The 27,697-nt window shown below is 32.4% G+C and overlaps 1 protein-coding gene across 6 annotated transcripts in view; it reads left to right on the plus strand.

Moving 5' to 3' along the window:
• Pgant9 (polypeptide N-acetylgalactosaminyltransferase 9) overlaps positions 1-27,697 on the plus strand; it is a 105,133-nt gene that overhangs the window by 45,877 nt on the left and 31,559 nt on the right. Inside the window, exon 2 of one of the 6 annotated variants that reach the window (XM_085193964.1) lies at positions 15,979-16,035. The exons of the other annotated variants lie outside the window; for them this stretch is intronic. The gene's annotated coding sequence lies outside the window, so the exon portion shown is untranslated. The remainder of the gene's footprint in view (positions 1-15,978; positions 16,036-27,697) is intronic. 6 annotated transcript variants of the gene reach the window in all.

A 27,697-nucleotide genomic window follows, 5' to 3' on the forward strand; every position in this document is an offset into this window, starting at 1 on the left:
GTCTCGTATACGAGAGCAGGGTCTCAATCCAATAAGCAATGTTTAGTGTTACGTGTTAAAACATTCATGTACTTCGACGTTTAGTGTGCGAACTGCGAAGACAGTACTGTACGTCGGTATTGAACCCCTTGTCGTGACGTGCAATGATATTGGTTGGCTGGGGGTTATCGAACGTTACCTAATGCGTGTTTTTTAGATTGATGAAATACTTATAGAAGTTTATTAAATAACAAATGTGTAGTTTTATGGCCGTGGGACTTATCTAATGAAATTTGTTTATTGCTTTTGTGCAATAACAATATATTTATATTTCATTTTTTGTTGTTTTTGTATTTTTTCAGCTTCACTCTGTATCCTGTACCTACATAGCAGGATAGGCAGAATAGAAGGATAGGGAACCCGGCAACCTAGGGTTAAATGACTCTGTTCTCATTTAGACACATCCGTTCCTCGTTGAATTCTCGAGACATTGTGTTAACCCAGAGCCAGGGAATGAAAATATTAAACATTTAATTCCCCCGAATGGCAATTGAATCCACGACCGTCGCGTTTACAGTCCCTGGGCACGACGCGACGGCTGCACATTTTTCTTATACATGTTCTATGTAAATATCTCGATAAAAGCTAAATACATTTGCACCCGTTCGATCAACTGAAATTGGGAAAAAAAAGGTTTACTATTCCCGACATTGACACGGTCAAGTAAGTTACCTATCAGTGTTATTGGATGCAAACGTGCGGATTCTTGAATTGAGTTCTAGTTTTATTTTCGTATGAATGGTATTCGTTTATATTTTTTATATGGCAGTCTCAGGAATTATCTATTTATTTGGACGTGAAGAATGTTAGCAAAGCAAATTCTATATTAGAACTCTTTTTGGGCAACGTTCTAGTCATAAACTACTGATGGATATAGTTAAAATAATACGCGGAATAGAGTCTAATTCTAGGTACAAGATTGTAGAAAAATATAAAATGGAAATGATTTACTACGAAACATTTTTTTAGGTTTTCATCCATCCATCAGGCTTTTAAAGTCCACTGCTGGACATAGGCCTCCCCCAATGCTCGCCACTCCGTCCGGTCCTGCGCTCTTTTTTAGGTTTAATATTTAACAAACGCAAGAGATCCGATAAATGTTCATATTTATTTTTGTTTTATATAAACCCATAATAAATGTTAAATTATATAATTGGGTGCTTCCAGTTAAATTGAGATAAGGCACGGTCGGTCCATTGACAACACATAAGTATTATATTATATTTATAATATAACAACATAGAGTTTCATAATGCTTTATCAACTTATATTTTTTGTTATATTGGTTTTTATTACAGTGTTTGAGCACTGCATATTTACATATTATGTATATTTTTTTTACCTTTTCTTATTACAATTTGGAAAATAAGTCAAACAACAAGTCTTACATAACTGTGTTTTTTCAAGTGCACACGAGTTAGTTATTTATATGATATCAAAATGGAAATAAGCAATTTTTACATTTTGCTGTGCGGGAGAAGCTGGTATTATAAATATATTATTTTCTTTTAATAGAAGAACAAATATAGAGTATAATGTCACTTTTCTTCTTTTCGTCTTATATCACTTACGTATATACTCCGAGTATATTATATTATAGCATAGAACTGACTGCTTGCGGTATAGTTAACCCACTAATAACTAACCAGTTAAACCATCGTCACAGGTTTAGCTCCGATTATCCAACTGCTGTCCCCCCGTCCACAGTGCACCGCGTAAATTGCGACTCTATAAATTTCCCCACGATCCGCTAACACGGAGCCCTTGCCACAGTCCCCGGGCGGTTGGCGTCCGACCAATAACATCGCCGGCGACCGCGTACGGCATAATAATGCCATTTGGTAAGGAACGCGTCGTTTCGTATTATCAATATTGCCTCGGATGAGGATGAGAGCCGTCGCGGTTGAGTCCAATCGTTATAGATATAATTGCTTGTGTGTTTGTGTTTGCTATTGTTTGTGTGGGTTCTGTTCCGGCTCGGTTGAAGGGATTATTTTTTCTTAATATTTTCATATAATCGATCTGGCACCAAGGCCATAACCAAAGCCGATCATCACACAATGCCTCGAAAATTTGGCGGAAAGGAGGCAACGGAGTCTTTAAACACTAGGTTCCCTCTGCGTACTCTGCTGTGTGTGGAATACAGCATAAAGCTGGAAAATATAAAATCAGAGAGAAACAATCACATTGTCCACATTCTGTTCAAATAGAGAGAGTGATCACTCAGTCCGCACAGACCAAGAATTTTTTTTTTGTAATATGTTCTATCCAGATTCGAATACAAAACAATTACGCATCGCTGCTTTTCAACTCTCAGTCATCGCAGTATAACCGATGATACCTACCCACCATGATTTTTAAATATATTTTCATAATAGGATTGTCTGCTCAGATACTCGTTCATTATTTTTTTTCACATATATCTCTTACATTTTGCTGAATAATCACTAAAAACGCTAGCTTATTTTTTATCCATATCTGCATTAATATGTTTATTTATTAAACACGTTTCGGTCAGAATTTTCAATATACTCTAATTAATTGAAAATCCACGTCTTAATTGCTACCACAAACCATCTCAATATTAAATCTCGACGACGATGGCTTCGACTTATTGATTTTTCAGCAAACATTTTAATGACCCATTTTCAACGTGAAAGGTTCCCGGTAAAAAAAAATGGAAAGTAATTAATTACGCCATGATGAACGAGCGTTCACAACAAACACAATTAGCGATGATTCAAGACGCGACGCGACGCTCCCACGACGCGATATTGTAATAGTTAGGTAATCTATTATACTTGTTATGTATATATGTATATGTTGTTGCAAAGAGATTTATCTTGGATTACTTGTTTTATGTTAGTTTTTTTTAAATATATAGATGTAGATATATAGAAAAAAAAAATTTTTTTTTGTTATATTTATTGCGTTTATTGTTGATTGTAATTTGTTTTGAATGTAGTGCCCTCGTATGTCGTTTCTAGGTTGAAATTTTTTCTATTACAAGGCTTGTCACTGAACATTTTGTAGGGAAATAAAAATATGTAGTAAATGGCGAAAGATTGAAAATCGCCTTTTGCCAGTCTGCTATGTTATAATCTGCTATAATATTGACGGTAAAATCCTTGCCTCGATCGGAATTTAATCGTGCAAGGTCTATATCATCACGATTTCACTTTTCGAGGTTCTCAATCGAACAAAACAAATTATATATGTATTATTTACATATTATGCTAAGTACATATACTTAAAATAAATACGTTTTTTGTTCCCTGTATGGAAATGCAAGTGCCAACGTAATAAACTAAGTATTCTTTACAAAAAAAAAATGCTGTGTTAAAAGTAAATCGTGTTTATGGTTACACAATAGGAGTAAAAGTGCACACATCACTGCTCCTCACATGAATATTATCTAAGTTGTCATTCTTTTTCTGTTATATTTTAGTACCAACTTGTTCAACTTGCTGGTTAATATATGCTTGTTCTTGTATGTGTGTTGAATATCGTATGGCAAATGGAGCGTGACGTCATTACCGTCGCGTAACTACAGTATCACCAGTAATCGCATTATTACGCCCTACAAAATTGCATATATACATTTATTTTATAGTACAAAAAAGTCTGAGCGTTCTGTTAGAGATAAAACTCTATGTTCTCCCACGTGGTTTATTTTTTTCTCTTTAATCTATTAGAGATTTGCAAAATATGTGAATATCTCAATACTTATACCCTACGTTTACCGTATTGTCTTTTGTAATAATTATTATTTTTTTAACATTTTCGTTTAAAAAAATAAGCAAGTGAAAGCTTTTTAAACTCAAGATTCACTTAAGAAATCTTATGTCAATTAATATTATATTGTAAAACCGGTGTGAGGAAGATGACTCAGTGGGTCAAGGTGTACTACAGGCATTGCATATTGCCTCATGATACCATCCTATAAATACGAAAGTCCTCGTGGTGCAGTTGGTGTATCTGATTGCATCAGATGTTTATAGGTTCAAATCATATAAATCAAATCTGATATAATATTTAAAAAAATCTTAAAGAATATATTGATCTTGAATTTACAAAATTACGACTCTGTTTTTTATTATTTAGAAATATATATTTTGTTGAAAGATTAAAATATAAGTGTTATCTTTTGTTTTGGCACTTAATTCAAGAGTACTTTATCCCTACTACGTAAATGTAAAAAATAAGTGTTCCTACGTCCTTCCCAAAATGGTTAATATAATATTATGTTATTGCAGATTTTCGTTAAAGATTTCTAAAATGATATCCTTGAAATATCTTTGAATATCTTGAAATATCTTTCATAAAAAAAAACAATGAAAATGAGCAAATCAATTAATTTACTTCAAGTGAAATGTGGAATACGTGTAAATTGTATACATATAAAAGTTCCGCAAAATAACAGTGTAAACTCGTATCAAAATTCATATCATGTTATAGAAGAGGTGAGCCGCAAAATAGATTCGTTTGATGGGCGGACTTGGTGACTTTGTTTTCACATCAAAACTTGCCGGATGTTCCATCAAAACTTTGGACTCGAAATCTACTTTGCGACGTTTTACTAACGCGGGTGCGGTCACGCTCGTCAACCCTAACATGAAACTTGCGACTTTAGAACAAGTGAGTCTCGAGATATGTTGCGGGCCGCCTTGACGATGTGTTCTCGACTCGAAATGCATCTCACCTCTGTAGGCGGTAATTAAATTAAACAACTTTGTGGATAGGGTGAGGTTTAAGGTAAGATCGGGATTAGGGTGTTTATGTTTTGGCGTGTGAAGTGTGAAGATTATGTATAGTTGTTGTATTTTATCGCTATATTGATGTGGATTTGTGAGAGTGAAAGTAAATATATATTTTTTAATTTTCTAGTATAGAAGAAAAGGCCAGGATAGTCGTGGCCCAGGGACACAAGCGTGTGAATGTAAAACACCACAAGTTTTGGATTTGATTTGCACTCGAGGAAATTAAGTATTTATTTCTTATTTTTAAATAATATTAACCACTCAACACTAACTCCAGAATTCGGTAGAAAATGAGGACGAAGAGAATCCTTTTGTCTACCCTGATGTATATAGGAAATAGCGTTAAGCTATAAAAAAAATAAAAGAAGAGGCACGATTTTTTGCTGAGAAATTTGTTGGTAACAGTGATTTGGCAAATAAAACTTCTACAATCCAAGTTGGCGTGTGTTGGGCCGTGGTATTGGATACAACTTTTTAGCGTTAACGTTAAGAATCTAATAATAGTTTAAAATATAATTTAGTACATTGTAACATGTTTTATGTTTCGAAATGAAAAAAAGTCGTTTAGCATTTATATTTTAGTGATTCATATTTTAGTTATCATGTGCATTTCTGATTTCTGTCTGATATATCTCGAGAAAATAATTAAAATATAAATATTTACGAGACTGTCGTAGTGCAGGGGCACATGTGTGCGACTGTAAATGCGATGGTTGTGAGTTTGATTTCCACACAACCAATGCTCCTGAAGGAGAATCAATTTCTCGAGCTTAACTCCGTATTACTAACTAACTCCGTTAAGTACTACTAGGTCTATAAGTAAAAATTTCGTCAACTAAATAGTAAGCATCAATCGGACCTATTTATATTCCTAGCGCATTGTGGAAGATATTAAAATATATTATATGGCAATTAATAAATATAACTAAAAATAAACAGAACAAACATTGTTATTTACTGAAAACAAAATTGTAGAAAAGCGGCACGAACCCTTATATGAATCAATTTAGTAAGTGAATAGTAAATGTGACTACAAAAGTAGTTAACTATAAAAGCATTTACTATGCAATATTTACTCTACAGAAAATTCTAACATGCTACCCTCATGTCGTCGTCGTCATGATTGCCTTAAAATATATTGTATCTTACTAATATTATAATTGTGATAGTTTATGAGGATAATTGTTTGTTTCTCTTTCACGCAAAAACTACTGAACAGATATAGATAAAACTTTACAGTTACATAGTTTTAAAATCAGAATAACATATAGGCTACAATTTAGGTACAGATTTTGTATAATTTCATCATCAAATATACCTGCAAAAGCAGTTAACAATGAAGAATATTTACTGTGTAATATCGACTCTAAATCCTAATCTTCAGCATCGTTGCTTTAAAATATACCTCTACAAAAGGCAGAGTCAATTTTTCCATATAAAACCTAAAAGATAAAAATTGTTGAACGATCGCGTGCACCTCTATCTCCACGACGTTAATGCGCATAAAAATTCACAACCGTAGCGTTAGATATGAGCTAATCCACCCACGTGGATAGGTAGGTGGTGGTCGGTGGTAATAGTGAATCGTAAAAACCCTTGTCGATCAAAATGACGTGCTGGAAATGCAAGAAGTGGAGCGTGCGACTCCTTGGGTGCTTTCAATTTTATGTTGTGTTATGTTACGTTTTTTTCTTGTATAACTATTGTTGTTGCGTTTTTGTATTCGCGGTTTTTTTTTGTTTGTTGTTATAATTTTGATACGATTTTTAGGTTTTCTTTCAAAATTAACTATTTTGAATAGAATTGGTTTTTTTTTACCATAATGTTTTAACTAAATTTGCTAAATTATACTGAGGTTTGATAAACCTCAATTTAAATAAACATGTTCCCAAGTTATTTAAAATATTTTTTAAATAACCTGGGAACATGTTGAGTGGCAGCAATTAACGCCCCGCTTTGTCGAGCGCTACCAGAGCGAGGAATTGAAAATATTAAATATTGTTTTTGCTCGAGTGGGAATCGAACCTACAATTGTCGCGTTTACATTAACACGCTCGTGCCTCTGCACCGCGACGGCCTCTGTATATTAATTCATTTTATTTATTTTATAATTCAAAACTACCTATTCAATGTTAATAAATTCCAATCTATGAAGTGTATAAAGCTATTGTGCGGGCGATATGCAAATATTTTTTTATGAAAAACATTCAAAATACATATTGGACGGCAGCTACATTTGGTTAGCAAAAATAGGATTAGCCGTAGCGGTCGCCGTATACGTATCTGTTGGAGAGCGCGCGCTTGTAATTCAATTGCGGGGTGGATCGATTGCGAATTTTGTAGTAGCGTACCGTTAATACGAGCTTTTGACATATTAAGTGTTATTTAATGAAACTATTTGATTTTAATAGAGTTATTAGTTATCTATGTATTTATTATATTTTTTTGTAAAAAAATATGTATGGTACACATTGTAAATATGTTAGTATAATATAATCTTTGTATTTGGATTTCGTATATTGTAGGACCGTTTTAAAATAATAAGGAATTGTTAAAATTATGAAAGCCGCTTAAGTTGTTTGCTAAATTGCTACTTACGTTATCTTAATTAAGCTCTTTGGGCTGAGCTTTTTTATGATGTAGATAAAGTTTATTTATTTGTAACGATTATTACATATTTTATAATTATTACGTCGCTTTTAGTATTTTTGTATAGTATACAGGATTATAATTTTGTGTTCCTTGTCTAATACAGTGCCGCATTGAAAAGTTGCTTATACAAAATATTTTTAAATTTAATAAAATGACCTTATCAGAAATTCCATTTTTAAAATGCCATTGTGAAAATTCTGGATATTTATGAAAATAAACATAAATTACAACTTTTAATCTCACTATTTACGAATCATATTACCAATTAAAAAGGAATAAACAGTAATTGCACATTATTTCATATCGGGCCATAATCACAAATACACATCCCGCACCGGTCCCACAAGACGTGGTGCTCAGCCGCCACCGCGCGTCCGCAATAAAACGGTAATATCCATTAGAATGCCAGTTGCCCGTCAGGAATCTTGTCGTATTGCATTCGAGATCGTAAACTCAGGTGTCATCACATCAAAGATCGACATTCACGACTCTACATGCCCATACAAGTATCATCTCTGATGAGACTGTAAATGCGACTGGTTGTAGTTTCGATCCCCACCCGAGGAAATAAAATATTTATTTAAATAAATATTTCCATTTCTTCGCTCTGGTGTCCAGGCTAAGCGTGGCGTTGAGTTACGCATCCAAAATTCGGCGGAAAGTGGGGAACGGAGTGTCTTAACACTAGATTTCCTCTGCATGTCTTGCGGTGTGCGGGATACAGCGTGATTAAAGAACTGATTTATGGATTTTTTTAAGTATCATCTCTGGCCGTTTACGTCAGAGACGATTTTGTCCCACTATTGCGCATTGCCAAGACCAAAACTGATATTGCACCGTTATCTCGTTAGCATAATAGCGTAGGTGATGTTTGGGACTTCGTCGAATGACCTCCTTTATGAGGTGTGCGATCGATTTCGTGCGGCGCACAATTTCTCTTTCGAAATGACCATTTGAATGCAAATTGATAGATATTGGAATATAGAATACTTGTTTGATATATTTTTTTTGTATTTTTTTTTCCAGTTATGATAATCTGTTAATATGGTTTGCAATTTTTATAGTCATATGTTTTAGTTTAGTTTAATTTTATTCGTATATACATTTTTTGTACAGTTATAATTTAATGCTAAATATTATATGAAGGGAATAGGTTTATTTATTCAATACGCTTCTGAAGCTAAAATAATAAAGAAATACAATATAAAGATTATAGACAAAGTCTAAATCACTGAATTTAGTGTCGGTCAGAATATCCGTCGATTTTGCATTAAGTTTGCTCGAAGAAATATCTTCGTATAAACACAAATCCAAGGCTTACATCGTACTTTAGAGACCATATTTTACTTACAGCCCATAAAGAATTGACTTCTTTAAATTATTATCAATCTCTGAACCATTTAGATACTGTAATGTCAAAAGTTTCACTGACTTCCATTCATTGGATTCAATTCAAACTTTAAAAGTATCGTTGCAACTTGGATCGCGGCAACTTTTATTATTTTGTTTTTCTAGTTTTTGTTTCACGAATTAGATGCTTTGGTTTATGTATAAAGCAAAGTGCAGGTTTTTAAAACTTTTCCCATATGAAATATTTCAGCTGGTTTAAGTTTTTAATATTCATTTTGAGTTTTAAATTTCTGATATGAAGATATTAAATTAATTTTGCATATATTACAGGAGATTTAATAATTTTAAATATAGTATGGCTTAAAAAAATAACTATTGCGATAAAAATTAATGCAGAGCCATAATAAAAACATATTATCCCTTTATAAGTCGCAGAAATATAAATTTCTTAAATACCTAGCAAAAAAGCAAAGTGCAGGTTTTTAAAACTTTCCCATATGAAATATTTCAGCTGGTTTCAGTTTTTATTATTCATTTTGAGTTTTAAAGTTTTTGATATGAAGATATTAAATTAATTTTGCATATATTACAGAAGATTTAAAATCTTTAAATATAGTATGGTTTAAAAAATAACTAATGCGATAAAAATTAACGCAGAGCCATAATAAAAACATATTATCCCTTTATAAGTCGCAGATATATTAATTTCTTAAATACCTAGTATAAACACTGATAATTTATTGACCATATTATCGACATTAGCTTAAAATAGCTCTACCAAAGACTTTTACATGCGTAACACTTACGCTACTGCCCGTAAATATTTATTCTTCAACGTGAGCGTCCTTGAATTAACCGTCGCGGCGCAGTGGTACAGCGTCTGACTGTAGATGTGACGGTTGCGGGTTTGATTCCCAATTGAGGAATGTATGTACTCTTGTAATATAACAAGGTAAAGCGCGACGTACAGTTCAACCATTCCACACGTAATGTTTAGAAAATTGGGCGTTGCGTAGGGAACGGGAGTGTTTTAACACTTCTGTCTAACCTTAAAAAATCCTCCAAAATACTTTATCGTACATGACTTGAGGTTGAAAGATATTAAATTGTGACGCCGTCTTTATATTTCGTGTTCGTGATGTATCTAGCTAACACTATCGTATCGCATGCGATGCCTTTTTTTCTTTATTTTTCTTGATATTTCTGAGGTTGCCATTGCAAAAAAAAACAATATTTTTTCAAATTTTGGTTGGTATTAAAAGTGCTTATATTTTATGAGTTCCTGTTATATTTTTATCATCAAACATGTATAACTTTTTTTAACTTGAGGCTTTATCAAGCTTATACATCTTAAATCTCTAAACCTCGTTCCAAAATACAAAATTTGATACGAGCAGTAAAACTGGTAACCGAAATTGCCAGCAGCATAAAGTTTAACCTAACTATGGAACGGAAGCTGTTTACTATATAGCTCTGGTCCTAAAACCCCGTACTAAATTAGCCGTTACATGTACGAAAATTAACCTACACAAATATATTATGTGAACTGGATGTGCTTTTTTAATATAAATAAAATGAAATGTTTTTTATTAAACTGGAAAACATGGAAATAAATACAAAAGAGTATTATACATGGCGCTATTTTCTTAAAAAGGGATAGAAGAAATTTGCTTCACGTATTAATTATGTATAGATAAGTATTATAGATATATAGATGTAATTAGATTATTAATTTGTTATATTTTAATAAACTGCTAAATTATTTTTTTATGCATATTTTTTAAATATTTTTTCATTCGTAATGTGCTTTTTCCGATAAATAAGGCTTAGAAAGTATGGTGTATACATACATGAAACTGTCTGAATAGCATCTTGGCTACCACAATTAGCCATACTTTGATAAGGGCGTCTTCACACATTCTCAACGAGACACTTAATATGAGAGCATACAGTAATTTTGTGCTCCAGGGTACTCTCAGACAAGTTCCCTAACTTTGCCAGCGTAAATACGATGTTTAATACCTAGTTCTGAGAACGAAATTTGAGTTAAAACCTGTACTATTAGTTTTAGAAAGATTTAAAACTTTCCCAATTTATCTTATTGCACTTGAAATGTGTAGTTTATTTTAACGTCTTGGAGTTGTGTCATATCGCTGACTTGTGTGTGCATATCATCTGCATTGCAGACGTTATTTATGTAAATATTTGCTTTCTAAATTGTCACTTATAATGTCTGTCTCTATAATCAAATTATGTTCTAAAACTGGCGGCCGGCGCGGCTTCGCCCGTTTGCACTATACAAATATTTATATAATAATGTGTCGTAGTCGAAAATTGAACCCATAACTGTCGTGCTTACCTCACGCTATTCCACTGTACAACTTGGCTATCTGGATTAAAAATAATATGAATAAAAACACTGCTTACTAGTAAATAAAGTAAAATAACGATTGCCCGTTCTGATTGGAGATTCCCTAGAGTCGTTGCTAAGGTCGTCAAGTAGTGATGTGCCAACATTGCTGTACTGGTCATACGAGATGAAACAGCTTAAACCTCTAGCTTTTCACGTTAGCCCAGCGCCGGCTATATATTTGTAATGCTATGTAAATATAAATTGAAGCCATGTCTTTTTTTAAGGTAGAGTAAGTGCAATACATGCAAATCTATACATTATAATTATAAAATCCTTTTGTTAACGAGTGACTGACAGACGACGTACTGACGTAATTACTGGACTTTGTAAGTTAAAATTCGATATGTTACTTTGAGTAGGTCAGTAGGTGAGGCCCGTCGTGGCTCAGAGGCACAAGCGTGTGAGCCTCCAGAATTCGGCAGATTACAGGGAACGGAGTACCTTAACACTTGGTTGTCGAGTGAAGTTAGAAATATGTTACCTGTATGTTATACCTGTATGTTACCTGTATGTTACCTGTATATCATATGCTATTCATATGATTAGGAGAGTGTAGGTGGGTCAGAAAGGATTATTGGAAATTTCTAAAGAAACGGGTAAAAAAGCTTCTCCCTATATGTCCAAGCAAATAACTGATTGACTAGTATAATTATATTTTGAAAACATGATGAAGAATAATAGAATAATAAAGATGTATACATAAAGACTTCAAGAAAGCTTCTCATAAAATTATATTTAACTAAGCGTGCTTTTAATATAAGCTTTCGGCTATCCAACCAACTCCTTATCCCAAATTAGAAACTATTTTTAGTTTATCCCTTTTATAAGTGAATAGTTTGAATTGTTCCCACTGTTCTTTCGGATCGTAGATCAAAGTAATCCCTTATAGACGAAATTGATTCGAGTTCAAAAGAAAGTATGCTGTATAAGCTTAATTATGTAATGGAATACTTCAACTGTATAAGCATGATATAGTTTTAGTAATAGATTGTCATATATCGATATCTTAATTCGTTCGTTCGTTTACCTTGTTATTCGAGTAACTTATATATTTCTAAACTAGCGACCCCCTTGCGGCTTCGCCCGCTTTTACTACTGGATTATGCATATAATGTATGTTTGCAAAGCACTTAAGATAATGTGAAAATTAATTAAACTCTAATGCAGCCCGCATTTTCCTAGTTTCAATAAGGATTTTCCAATTGTTTTACACAGCAAGGATTTTTTAGTAGGTACCGTAATTTTAAATCTGTGCTACTAATCTTTTCAAGTACTTATTAAAATATATTTAAATGACTATTTTTAGATAGTTAAATGACTATTTTTAAATGGAAGAAATTATAAACAAAAGCCTACCTACTAATAACTACTACAAAAAATATGAAACCAAATATATCGTGCTGAAATAATACATTCAACTCCAATTATCCAATACGTGCAAACGCATCTAAATCTTCGTTGCTATGCCTCTATAGAAATAATACATTTAACTGAAATTATTCAATATGTGAAACGCAACTAAATCTTCTTTGCTATAGAGGCAGGCGGGTTTTTTTTCGAGCTTGTGGTTAATGCTGTTAAAACAGCGACACCCGTTGGGTAGGCACTACGTGGCTGCCTGTGAGGAAAATTAAATAGAATGCATCGGCCGGGAATCGAACACGGGCCGCCCGCGTGGCAGGCGAGCATTCTACCACTGAACCACCGATGACTGCTCATCACGCGCTTGTGTATAAATAAGCAAAACGTCGCGAGGCGCGTTTCGCAGCAAGGATGTTTTAGTTTTTTAACAACTTCTAAAGTACTTATTAAAATGAAAAAACAGTAAAGGACAGTTCATCTACATTAAATGGCCAACGTAACTAATATACTTATTAATATGCTGAGAGTAAGGGATAAGTAAAACTTGAGTCGGCACAGCTGATGAGTCAACGGCGTGATGTGTCAACAATTAAATGCGTTTTTCTCTAAAACTATTCGCAATTTCGAAATAGTGTAAAAAGCAAATTTTATCTTCGTTTAACGTAGAAAATTAATAAAGTATTTTAAAGGATAAGGATTAATACCATTATGGAAAAATATCCCTCACAATAAAAAATATATTGAAATTACTATTTTTAGACAGAAATATGATCACTACACGCTATCCTTAAAAGATAAAAATATGCTCTCGCGGACTTTTTTGTAGATCTTATTAAGAGGAACAATACTCCAGTACATTATTTTCATGTAGTACTTACCATTAAAGCAGCGCATGCGCGAAAGTGTCTCAACGGGTAGGACTTTAGACACATTTATCGTATTTATGTTAATTTACATAAGAATGTACAAATAATAAACTATATATAAACCTTCCCTGAAAAATACTCGACCTAATGGTGAAAACCGCATAAAAATCCGTTGGGTGGTTTAGAAGAAGAAGAGTTAGAAAGTTCAGACAGACACGAAAAGCGACTTTGTTTTATAAGATATAGGATTACCAAATCGAAATCGAACTCACAACCGTCGCGTTTACAATTGCACGCTTGTGCCCCTATACCACGACGGCCTTATTATTATTATTCGTATTACATATTAATATGAGTTTTTATTATTGTTAAACATTTAGTTGTAGGTATGTATATTGTTATAACACTAGAGATTTTGGCATAGAATATCGAATTCACCTCAGCGACATTGCGATTATTAGGCTCTGCAGTAGCATAACGTCTTGAACAAGTTATCAAATATCAAACAGATATTGCTTTGCGTATTATTATGTACTATTATGTTTGTTTATATTACTCTTATTTAACTATGAACATCCATACCTATATTATAAATTCGAAAGTAACTCTGTCTGTCTGTCTGTCTTTTAAGCAATCAGGGCCAAACCGCTAATTTAATTGTGATAAAATACTCATATAGAGATACTTGAGGGTCCCGGGATGAACATAGGATACATGTTTTTATCATATTTGTAATATTTTCGATATATATCAATATATTAAAATACTTATTAATTTGACATGCAATTTATTCCGCCATGTTCATAACAACCGCCGTTGCTAAGCAACGACTTGCAAAGTTTGTTGTTAGAAAACGTCACTCAAAATGAGCTTGCTTAACGCATCTCTGTATTGAAAACTGAAAATAATTTCATGAATATATTTAATAAATATTAGTATAGTTCAAGCGGGCGTAGCCGCGTTCGGGTCCACTAGTATAAATATATATAAATGCAAGAAATAATTAAAACAGTATCGCACTGAGTTCTTCCAATCTAGATTCTTATTCGTTTTAGGACATTTCTTGGTCGTTTGAGCGAAATGAACTTTTACAAAGATTATACAGCGCGGGCTGAGTAATTTTGATGGAATGACTCAAATTATATATTGCTTGGAGGGCTTGCGGGAGTCTGCTGCTCCGAACTCTGTTTAACTAATTTAACAAGTTTTCACACCGAAGGAAGGTCGAAATTTGCATAGCAACTCTAAATTCTATCAAATCTACTGATAATGCCCAATGTCTGATACAGTACCGAATTGAAGGCAAATGTAAATAGGCTTGAAATTATAATTGCTTATCTAACATCTTCATTTTAATGTGAAATATACATTTGTGGTTATATTCGGACAGAAATCTGGTGGTAGAAATAGAAGGTGGCTAGTAAAATAACATTTTTACTCATTATATGTATATATATACTCGTAAATAAGCACTTAATACTACAGTGGTGTTGTTAAAATATGTCTAACTCTTAAGGTTTAAATAATAAACTAGTGTACAGCTCGTTTGTTCGTTCGCGTGGACTACAAGATTGTGATAATTTCATTGTTTCGCGTTTTAGCAAGCATAAAAAAATCATAACATCAAAATAAAACAGCTTCAGGCAGAGCTTTTAGGCAGAGGGAACCCAGTGTTAAGACATTCTGTTTCCTATTTTCCCACGAATCCTGGAGGCAGTGCGTTGTCTCGTCACCAGAGCGCGAGGAAATGAAATTATATGCTTAAATAAATATTTAATTTCCTGGATCAGGGATCGAACCCACAGTCAGTCACATTTACCCCTGCTTCTCTACTAGGCTCACATCACATTGTAATTATTTAATAAATTTTTATTCTGGGATTCATCTACCTATTATCGAAAATTATATTAATATCTGTGCATACTCTGTTTTATATGAAAAAAAAAAAACGATTTTAATGTATTTAATCTACGAGATAATAGCAAGCATAGTTGTGTCATATTGAAGTTTGGGATATTTCCATCGCAACCTGCGTATTGTCTGGAGTGTTGTGATATTCAGCGTACAGCGAAACTTTGATACATGGCCGGGCTATAAAACGCAGTGTTCGGTTTCCCTTTAATGTATGGCTGGTCGGGCGTACCTACTCTCCAAAAAATATATACATTTTTATTTTATCATACAAGCAAAAAATATATATTTTTATTAAATATAATAAAAAGATAAATATAATAAAAAAACTGTGCTATTTACTTTGTACAATAATATAAAAGCACATTGGTACAGTGTGTGATTGTAAATGCACCGGTTGTGGGTTCGATTTCCAATTGGGGAATTAATAGATTTATATTTTCATTTACTCACTCTAGTAAATAGAAAAAGCGTCGCGTTTAATTGCGACTCTCGACGCGACGTCTGGAAAATTGCGCAGAAAGTGAAAACGTAGTGTTTAAGACACTTCGTTCTCTCTGCTTTTCCTAGCTATAAGTGAAGAGAAAAAGCATTTTTTTTAACTTATATATTTTTTTTGTTACAGGTACATATATATGTATGTATGTGAATATACTGATTACTTTTCATCGGGTTACTTTATGTAAGTAATAGTGATCAAATTATATATCAGATTTAGATCTATTAAGAGTTTTAGCAGTTTTGTTTTAACATGATTGTAACAAAATAAATTTAAAATATTAACCCATACCTACATGTTAATTAATGTGACAGTTTTTGTCTATATAACAATACAAACATTCCCTTCTATTCCTCTTCTTCCTCCTAGCATTAATCCCGGCTATTGCCAGGGTCTGCCCTCCTACTCAATCTACTCCACTCTGCACGGTTTTTTGCGTACATTCCCTTCTATTCCTATCAAACCGTTAAATTTTATCTCTTCTGATGATATCTCTGTCTGATATCTCTTGCTGATCCTATATTATCATTTTTCTTACTGAATTTTTACTTTTATAAATATTAATAGGTACACATTATTCTTCAGTAAAAAGTTGGCTTTGTATCTAGAACCACATGTATGTGTTCAGCGCCTCTCAGCACTTCAGCTGGTATCTTGTTTCATAAAACATTTTATTGCGTAAAAAACGTCGCACGTGTTCACATATGCAAAAACACAGGCGCTCAATATCGTGCGTCGATGTCGCCATGGTGTCGAATTTTATTTCCTCATCCACGGAAGCGGCAACTTTTTTTTCCATACCCTATGTAACCGGCCGTTTTAATTTTATTATTCTCTTTACTACCTACGTACTAGATACTAGTAGTGTCAGCGTAGTATCGTCGTAGTATAGAGGAGTTTTCGCAGGTATGCTTTTTTAGCTTCGCATATTGGTTTGTGTAGAATTTTTACCAAAAAAAAGAAAATTTGAAGCTTCTATAAAATAATAAATTATCAATGCTTTTGTTTGTTATTTTAAATTCAATATTAAAATATATTTTTATTATAAGAAACCTCTACAAAATAAATGAGGTAAAAAATAATTTTGAGAGTGAAATTGTTCAAGCGCTTTGACCAATAAGTTATACGTTTTAATTAAGCAAGACGTCAAAATTTTATACAATTTATTTATGTTGTTAACATTGTGTTACACAATTTATTATTCATGTTTAGAAATTTTCGATACCCAAAGATTATTGCTGTAGTTCTCAAATTCTCAATTTTTGTGGAATAAAATTATTTCGGCCCTAAGAAATCGTACTGAAAAAATTGATAAATAAAAACTTAAAGTTATTTTATAATATTATTTCCTTTATCATTTTAATTTTTTTAAGATATTATTAAAATCAGTACCTATATGAATATTGGACACAGCACTTAATATTATAAATTTTTGATCAATAAGCTTTGTTCAGTTTCAAAATGTATAGCGGTTTCCTGTGTAAAGCCTGTATTGTTTTCTTAATAGAATATCATTTTAATTAGTAAATCGATGATTGGTTGAAGTTTAATGAAATGCGAAGGTTCAAAATATATGTACTTATAATTTATAAGTACATTTTTTTCTGTTCGATATGAATTATTTGTTTTAGGACCGATTGATAAAATTTTGTCTCTGTCTCTCTCTCTCTGGCTCTCGTTCTTATAAACATAATTGAAATCGGTAAGGGTCACTGTAGTCTACGTGTTATATCATTTACATTATACGCCATTATCATATAAACTAATGAAAATTAGAAAAAAGTACATTAGCTAAAGTTTTTTGGCGTTATTAGCATAATTTGACGACATATACTTACATATAAAATGTTTTACAAAAAACCTAAAAGCATATATGTGTAGTATCTATTATCTATATATATAAAAGGACTTGTCCTCACTGACTGAGGTAAGACGCACGCACAGCCGTAACCGCTGATGGTAGAAACATGAAATTTGGACAGATGTTTATTTTCGTAATCTGAACATCCACTAAGAAGGGATTTTGAAAAATGTTTACTCTAAAGGGGTGAAATAGGGGTTGAAAGTTTGTATGAAAAAATCTTTAAATCGCCACCGATTTTTATAAAATTTAAAATTTAGACTCTTAAAAATATTTAATTGAATACATGTTTCATCGTTTATTTTAATTCATCCCCTAGGGGTGCTAATAAGGGGTTGAAAGTTTGTATGGAAAAATCTTTAAATCGTAACCGATTTTTATAAAATTTGAAATTTAGACTCTTAAAAATATTTCATTGAACACACGTTTCATGGGTTATTAGAATTCACTCCTAAATACGCAAGCGAAGCTGCGCGCGTCCGCTAGTATACCATATGTTCCATTTATTATGATTCTAAAGCCTTTATCTTTAATGAACGATGTCACGTTCGTTTTGTTATTTCTTATGTATAATTAAGATGAAATTATGTCCAAAGTTTAGACTGTTATAACGCCAGTAGATTTATAGTAGTGCCATACAAGTTATAAGATGCCTGTTAGTACGGTATCAATCACTAAAGGCTTGGTGCCTTTAATAACGGAGCTTCCGAAACGTCTACCTACATCAAAATCTCTGGATGCTGCTATTACTTCTAGCAATAAGGCACGTCAGAAATTGGTGAATGTTATGGTAATTTTGATCTACATATCAAAGCTGCTGCTAAAACGGTAACAAAGGTGAAATTTTTAATTGTAATTAGCATAATGAAGCTAGCCTAACCGATTCTTTAAAAGATTCTCTCTGATTTTTCCAATTTTTATTGCTGATGCTTTAATTAAGTCTTTTAAATCTATCTCTTGGGCACAATGTTGGTTTTACATAATATATTATTTTTTTTTGTATAAATTTTAAATGCTCCAAATTGTTCACTAAATTATTAGAATTAGTGTTATTCTCTTAGCCATGTTCAGATTTAACATACTTTCAAGGGTTTGTTTAATTATGTATAATGTATAATATTTAATAAGTATTTATCAAAAACAAAAAAGTAGATATTTTGGTGGTACATGAGGGTTTAACCTAATCTAAATAATATTTATGCACAGAATATTATAAAGTCGTTACGGTTGGTCAGTTAATACGTACATTAAAAATTAGAAAAAATATTTACTTGTGTGAATGAAGTTTATAAACCTTGTCTAAAATATTGTGTTTTCATATACTGCACACATAATTATGTTATTATTTTGTAAAGTTGATAAATTTTCAAAGACAAAACAACAAGAGCGAACAAAGAACATCAAGGTAAGGTTAATGTCATTAGCTCCATGCCTAATCATACCCGTTCAATCAGACCTTTCATAGTTAATCGCCTTGATGCTCTTTCAGCCCTCTCGGCCTTTTGATTAGAGGATTCTGTATAAAGAAATATTTTGCCAGTCGATTGACTTAGACCAAATTAGCTGATATGCTAATGATATGCCTGGATTTTAATTTTAGTTATTTAACGGCTGTTTCTGTAATTCTAACTTAAGCGCTAAATGGATAGAAACACATTTTAAATACATGTCATGTTATAACTAAAACACTTTGGCAAGATGTTACAGTAAAATAAATTTATTTCGCTACTCCGTCGAGTTAAAATTTGGTAAATTCTAAATTTAACCACCAGTAATGTAAAGGAAGTATGAAGTAATAACTTTACAAATACTACGGCGGAGAAGCTATAAAAGACCCGTTTGTGGAAATATCCCGTGAAGTTTACCAAAGTCTGCGTCCCGACGAAATCTTTGTCAAAGGCGGCATGAATCTTTGAGAGTTATTCTAGCTACTTCATATTTCATATCTTTCGTTTATTGGCATGTAAGATTTAGGACCTTGCAATTTATCACAGTGCCAGTAATTTATGTACTACGGTATGTGAAACGCTTTTGATAGACTGTCCTGTTTTGTTGGTCTTCCCCTTTTTTTTTGTTATTTTTGTCGGCCAAAGGGGAGTATAGTTTATATAGGTGAAATTTGTATTACATATTACATATTTCATTTTTATCATAATTTATGTTTATTTGTCACATTATACTGTTATATTTACTAAAACTACTTTCAAATATGGACAGTATTACATACCGTTTATCAAAAATATGTTTTATTAAAAATAGCAAAAAATATACTTTTTTTTGTTATTTTGCAATGGAATCATAATATAGAAACTATATATGAAAGGGCATTATTCTGCGTTTAGTTTATAAACTAAAAGCTACGTAATGAATCCAAACTATAGTTGCGACATACATACATATAAATTGTCACCCGCGATGCGACGTTCGATCTGAATTGAGTTCAGTCATGGTAAAACGTAAAAGTAAAGTCCTCGCGATGTACGGAATATTTTAAATGAAACCAATAGCCGCATTGCGAGTGTCATCGACGTGTCGTCGTACTGCAGCGAAAACTATACGAGAATATAATATCTATCCACCTATCGACTGACTGACTGAAGTTTTAAATATTTTTATTTTATTAATTAGAAATAATCGTTGTCTAATTGCCTTGATAATTGGGAATTCAGATCCGAATCCAGCAAGGCTTGAATCGTTTGCCCGAAGTGTTTATATAGTAATTGATAGTTGCTATAGTAACTGCTAGTTTGGCAATATTAGGTTTGTGGTATGTGAACTTTAGAAGAATGTTTTTTAATCATGTGTACAATATATGCAGTTAAAGAAATTCCAAGGCTTTACGATTACATCACAGACAACAGATCCTCTTTTTTTTCTTATATAAAGTTACAAAGGGTTACGAAACGTTTATTTTCTAGAAGTAGTCAAACAATAGATGACGTGAGCTCATTCAGCATAATGCGCCGCGAAATTTATAATCGCGATTTACTTTGGTCACTTAGTAATTTTAACAAGCATGCATTATATTTTCTATTTTTTTCAATAGAAAATATTCGTTTTAGTTAGAAATCGAGTTGTAGAGCATTCACCCAACGATATGTTTGTGTTTTTGAAACTAAAATGAAGTTTACAAGCTTAGGCATTGCACTCTCCTAATGTTGAAATTAATTTACTTCATTATTACTGCGTTGCGGACTGTAAATTTATTTAATTTGTCGCTCGCCGAGCGTGCGGTCACTGCGGTCTGACCCGGCTTCTTGTCGCAAGAACTAAATAAGCCCCATACAGTTTAGTCCTACCCTTCTTCTCTTATTTAATTTCTTATTTTACGATCAACATCAAATGCTAATTTAAGAACGTCTTCACTCCCAAAGTACCCTTTCGTCTCTTATATTATACGAGTATTAAGATGCCTTGTATTGCCAAGACTCGTAAGTTCGCTTTTAAGCGATATTAAATTTTGAAGGACTCGAATATTGTAGAAATTTTGAAATATCGGAGAGCACTCGAGTGCTTTTGAAGGTTTAATTATTTTATGTAACATTACTTGTATCTAAAATGTTGAAAAAATTTTAAGTTTTAATAGGTACTAATGTGTGTTCGTTAAATTCTATATTTCAACATTAAAGCCCTCGTAGTACAATTGGAATAATTCTAATCAACACAACCAACTACACACGCGATCATCAACTATATCGCTTTCCGACACGCAAGTACCTATCCACCATATTTTCAAAACTTATCGAATATTGGGTGAAAGGTGAAAGCGAAATAATTTATCATTAGCTTTCTTCTCTTTTTGCAGAACTTGTAGGCAATAAAAGAAATATGACCAAAAGAAAGCCAGTTAATATAATAGATAAATACTAAATACTGTGCAGACTGGTATCTGATAAACGAAAATCTAAAATAAAGATCCAGTTCTACAGTATAGGCGATACGTGAGTTGTTTTCCCAATATCGGTTCACACGAGGAACACCCGCGCCATTAACCGTGAAAAGAGCGCTCGGGCAGAAGAGATTCAAGGGACAAGACAAATCATTGAAACGCCTGCGAGACCAACGTGACTGAGCCAACTGTGAATCAAATGGTGCTAAAATGAATCAATAGCGCAGTTAAATAGAAACTGTTCCGTGCAGTCTTTTTAAACTGGTCTTTTTTATAAATTTCTTATTAATTCTTGAGTTTTAACAAATATTGTTGTCAATACATTTTCCACAGTTCTTGTTAGAATTCTCTTTTTATTGAACATTTTCAATGCATCACATACATCAATGTGTACAAATGTGTATTGTGGGTACAAAGGCTATTATTTGACAAATAAAATAGTTTATTTGCGTTTTCGTGACACCGAAATATTTCTTTAATTAGCAGTATGCTTACATGCATGATTATTAATAAATGTAAATTTAAACTTTAGTACAAAAGTAAAATGTTAATTTTAGTACATTGTCCTAATAACCTGTAATGTTTATTAAATATCTTATACATAATTCGACCACTACGGCACGGCAAAATAAATATAAATAAAAGCTTACTTAAGTTTTTAGATAAGAATAAAAAGCATAAAATAAACAAACCCCATCAATTTATGAAAGACAGACGAATGAACAATATTGAATGGTGTCTCTTAATAAAAACACGACTGGCGTGCCACACGGTGTGGGGACGATATCCCCGGCTAACACTAAATTGGGTGTATTCTCACAAAGAATACAAACATCGTGCATGCAGGGTATTACGTAACGGATGAATGAAGGTAAAGTGGGGCCCTCGTCAACAGCTAGCCTTTTGATCTTGTATAACATACATTTTAAGTAGATAGGTAGATAGGTATATTTTTATGTATCTTAGGTAGTATAAGAAAAGGATAGTTTGATAGTTGAAGAAATTGAATTGTTATTTACGTAATAAGTGATTAATAAACTAAGATGTGAAGAAACTCTTCCGACTTCGGAATATAAATTTTAATAGAAATAAAAAAATATTTTGTTGATAATTTTGACCTAATACAAAAAGATGTAAAATACGTACGAAAAAACTAAACTGAAGTTATTGCCTATAAAACAGAAAATTAAAACGATAAAATATTGAGATTTCTTTCAAGAATTTCAATTTTATTGTGAAACCAAATGTCGTAAATAAGCTATGAACGCTTAGTTTTCTCAACGTTTGTATACTATTATACTTTTGTAATATCTTAAAAATGAACTGGACTTCCGTTTTCTTTTCTTCGCTCTCATGAGTATTATTTACAATAAACAAAATAATAACTTAAGAAATGTATGGCGTAAATGATTTAAATGTCAATCATTATTAATAATAGTAACATCCATACCTATATTATAAATTCGAAAGTAACTCTGTCTGTCTGTCTGTCTGTCTGTCTGTTACGCAATCAGGGCCAAACCGCTAATTTAATTGTGATAAAATACTCATATAGAGATACATGAGAGTACCGGGATGAACATAGGATACTTTTTTTTCTCATATTTGTAATATTTTCGATATATACTAATATGTTAAAATACTTATTAATTTGACATGCAATTTATTCCGCCATGTTAATAACAACCGTCGCGTTGCTAAGCAACGATTTGCAAAGTTTGTTGTTATAAAAAGTCTCCCAAAATGAGCTTGCTTAACGCATCTCTCTATTGAAAACTGAAAATAATTTCATAAATATAGTTAATAAATATTCGTATAGTTCAGGCCGGCGTAGCCGCGTTTTGGTCCACTAGTTTAATATAAATATAAGAAATAGAATTTACACCAAACAATATAGCTTATTTTTATAAAATAAATAGAGAATAAATCTATGACAGTAACACTAGTGTTGCTCAGTTGAAGCACGAAAATATGAGCCACTACAGCGTCGCATGATATCACAATAAATTGTATATATATTTGTATGTAACTTTGCCCGAGACTCCAGATTCTATTCAGCTCTGCTGATGACAGGGTTCATACAACTAAGTAGATATCCGGTGAGCACATACCGCTCGCCCAAATGTTTTGGGTGCGAAAAGTTTTAACTGTCTATCATGTGGTAGGTACTACTTACTACATGATTTTTATATAGAATTGTCCCGAGAAATTAAACTAACAGAAAGTACAATTTTTACTAACAAAAATTCGGCTAAAGCGTCAGTTACATTTACATTTTCTACCTACAGTAGAAACGTAGAAATAGAATTGAAAAGAAATTTTTACAGGTTTTCTCATATTTGTATGGCCCTCATCGATTAGTCTCAACATCCGGTGCAATACAAATAAAGAACAAAACGTCTTCCACAAGAAGATATCCGTTGCGATGTTTCCACAAGTTTAAGCGCTCCCCCTTATTTACGAGCCCTTCAAAACTCAGGTGTGTCTCAGCTAAAAACTTCTTGCTTGCAATAAAACTGACTGTAGTTTCTTATTTGGATTTCATTTCATCATCCCCTCTTTATAGTATTATTTTGATTCTTCGTATTTTCGTCGGCAAAATACTGTGAGGTATTTGTAAATATTCGAAATCAAAATTCTATACAAATTAGATTTTTTCATTCAGTAAACAAAATATTTTTTTTATTTTTATAATATGCAGCAGCAGATATTTTCAAATTCTTATGAAATTTATTCTGTAACAGATTGGTGAGAAAATATAAGATATATTTAATTAAAATACACAACCAGCATATCAATGAAGTATCTACATTTCGTATTCATACGTACAGTGAATAATCTCAGTATCATCTCCTATAATGCGAATTTCTGAGAGACGTAGATAATAAAAATTTTACTTTGTTATTCTATAAAAAACTCATTTTTTGTTTCCTACATCTAAGCGTATTATACACACCGAGCTCATGTTTCTCAGATGCGGTTGCTAAGAGTCGATTCGTGTTCCCTCTTTTTGCGAGTTTCGTAATCGCTAAGCCAACAATGAAATATATCCGAAACTGTGTTTGTCGTCAAGTGGTATATGCTCACAGCTGATTTATGATCCCTTATGATACATTTATTTCTTTTTATTTTCTTCCACAAGTAAGGACGGGGCTGTCTGTGTAAAGAGAAATTTCCTACACCACATGTAAACTAATGTGGTCTGCATGAAATATGCTTAGACTGCGTGTCTTTGAAGTCTACTGGCTTACGACGTTTGCAGAAAAGACTACTTGCTTGCGAATTTTAAACTTGGGAACAGTTTAATATTTGATTTCCCACATACGAGACTCGTATACAAATGTATGGCTTTATATATTTTATTTTTCAAACTGTATACATATAGTATGTGGGTATAAAATTGTAGTGGTTGCAATTACTATATATAAATAATATACTTTCACGAATCCACTAGCTAAGCTTCCGTTCATTATTGACAACTTTTTGTTTTTACATATATCATACGAAGTGTGATAACAAGTTTCTTTATGCAAGATATTGTTGCCAGATTTTCGTTATACAACACCCCAAGGCAAAATAAATGTCAGTAAGATCACTAAGATATTATTTTTTTGGCAAAATATTTATTTTTTATTATACTCAGGCTTTGACATTGTCAGCATATTTTTATTATCTCTTTTATTTTTATATCTTTTCATAAAGGAGGCTTTTGTTATATTACAGGCTTATCCTGTAACAAATTTATTTCAGGTAGGTACGGTAGAAATTGATTAATTAAATTTGTAAGAATATTAAATTAACTTTTTTATAATACAGCAGTAGCTCTTAATATTTTATTAGGAAACGTACAATTTCTTTTCTTGCTCTATATTGTGATTACAAAACGAGATGGAAAAAGTCTGGCTTGTGAACTATTCAGTGCTGCGGCTCTCACGATCGATAAGAGTCGTGAACAGGCTTTTGTTTTATTATTTAATATGCAAAAGTGCAATAGAATACACTTAACGCTTTTAATGCTACCAGACCTCACTTGCAAGTAGTTCCACTAACCAATTGTAAATACTTTAATTATTTATATGCTACAATTAATTTTGTTTTGTTTTTATATTATGAAACACAATCTTATTTTAGTGAAGATACTGACGTCATATCGGTAGGATCTGTCTGACTCTTAGGAAAGTAAATATTTAATATTTTAATTTCATCGCCCTGGTTAGGTATGAGGCAAATCGCGGCGTTGAGATTTGTCACTCTACAAGCAATGCCTCCATAATTCGGCGGAAAGTGCTATGCGCGGACAACTGCATTGTCACTACATGATCAAATAACATTGAATGGATCAAATGTTTCCTACACGGATATGCAGGAAAAAGCGTGAACCTGTTTTTATAGCGGCGCTACTTTATACGATAACAGAGTAAGAAACGAGTCGTTCATTCTAACGACATTAGCCCGTTGCGTATCCACCGGCTCCTCGTTACCATTTAGTTGACTACAACGCAGAAGTGCAGTTATTATAGCGATAAATTTTCATCTTCCAAGATTTTAACGTGTTAAATTTCAACCCTATTTAAATTTTATGTTAAAGATGGGACAGAAATATATCCGATAATATATAGGACTACAGCAGAGAAATGGTCGAATTTTCTTAGGAAAGATAGAAGAATTGCGTTAAGCTTAAATTGAACGGATATCCTGTGTTAATATTCTATATAACATTGAAATTTTACGTGTATCATTCTGGGTAACGTAAAAATAAATTGTGCCTTAACACTACGTTATTTGAGTCTACGTAGCTATATACAAAATACATATAATATATTAACTTACTTAATAATAAAAAATGTACCAAGAGAGGCCGCAGGTATTAATTAATTATGCTGTCGATTACCATATGGAACTATTGTTCTTTTTTAATTCCCTAGAGTTGATATTGTAATACTAGCTTGAAAACAATACCGTGCTGCTCTGGTTTATCTTACCGGGCACATCGTGTCGGCATTGTATCTTGACCCAGAAACCTCGAAAGTTGAAGGACAACGGTTCAAATACATCGACTACTTTCATTGAATGAGGGGATATTATTCATGTTGTATAGAAAATTGTACGTTTATTGTGTACTGATTTGTGATGATTATTTATTTTTGTGTTTATTTTCTTTTTGGTACCTTTAGAAAATTACATGTTCCAAATAAATTTTATAGATATTATAAATTTATCGAATTATTTATACTATGTACATTTGCTAGCGTTGATCTAATTCATGATATTCCTGTTCTGAGTTTCTGTCGTGCTTTAAACGTTTCCATAGCAGCCCCAGTATGCAAGCAAAGGTATGGTGTAACAATTCCATTTCGATATTGATACAAATTGTCATTTTGATAATGCGCTACAGCAAATGCCTTACGAAGTTTTAGCTCATTTTTATGAATATTTCTTATCAGAGTCATTATGTATGTATAATTAAATAATATTATACAATTAAATTACTTGCTAGTTTCAGAGTTAATTTTATTCTCTTTAAATTATAATCTCCAAATATATATTTTTTCAGCTTCATTGAAAGAAATTCTTCTTTCTGTATGTAAACCAGGTTCAGGCAGACATTCTGTACCGGTATTTTCCTCCGTATTATGGAGGCATTGTATTTTGAATAGCGGAACTTAGCGCCGCGCTTTGCATTGACGCGGAGAAAAGAAAATATTAAATATCTCATTCCTTAAGGTCGGAATTGAACTCGCGTTAACAGTCACTCTTCTCACTCTTATGCCCCTGGGCTACGACTGACTTCTATTAAATAATAAATACTATAAATATTTATTTAATACATTTTATTATTAAAAGTATGTTCGACATGCAATCACTAAACGTTTCGTGTCCGTTGTCCGGCGTCGTCTTGTTCCTGATGTATTTATTGTATACTGCACTTCACGTTAAGTACGTTGGGTCTGATTTATGGTTTCCAGCTCGTAGTTCCGGCACGTGTTACATATTTGCAAGACAAATGCATGTCAACAGACATCGAGATTACGTCACCTAGTACAACAACTATTATACTTGCTTTTGATATCTCGAGAATCTGAATGAAATTTGTT

The sequence above is a fragment of the Heliconius melpomene genome, chromosome 12, assembly GCF_056956725.1.
Source record: "Heliconius melpomene rosina isolate 202511_hmr_F chromosome 12, ASM5695672v1, whole genome shotgun sequence".
Lineage (NCBI taxonomy): Eukaryota > Metazoa > Arthropoda > Insecta > Lepidoptera > Nymphalidae > Heliconius > Heliconius melpomene.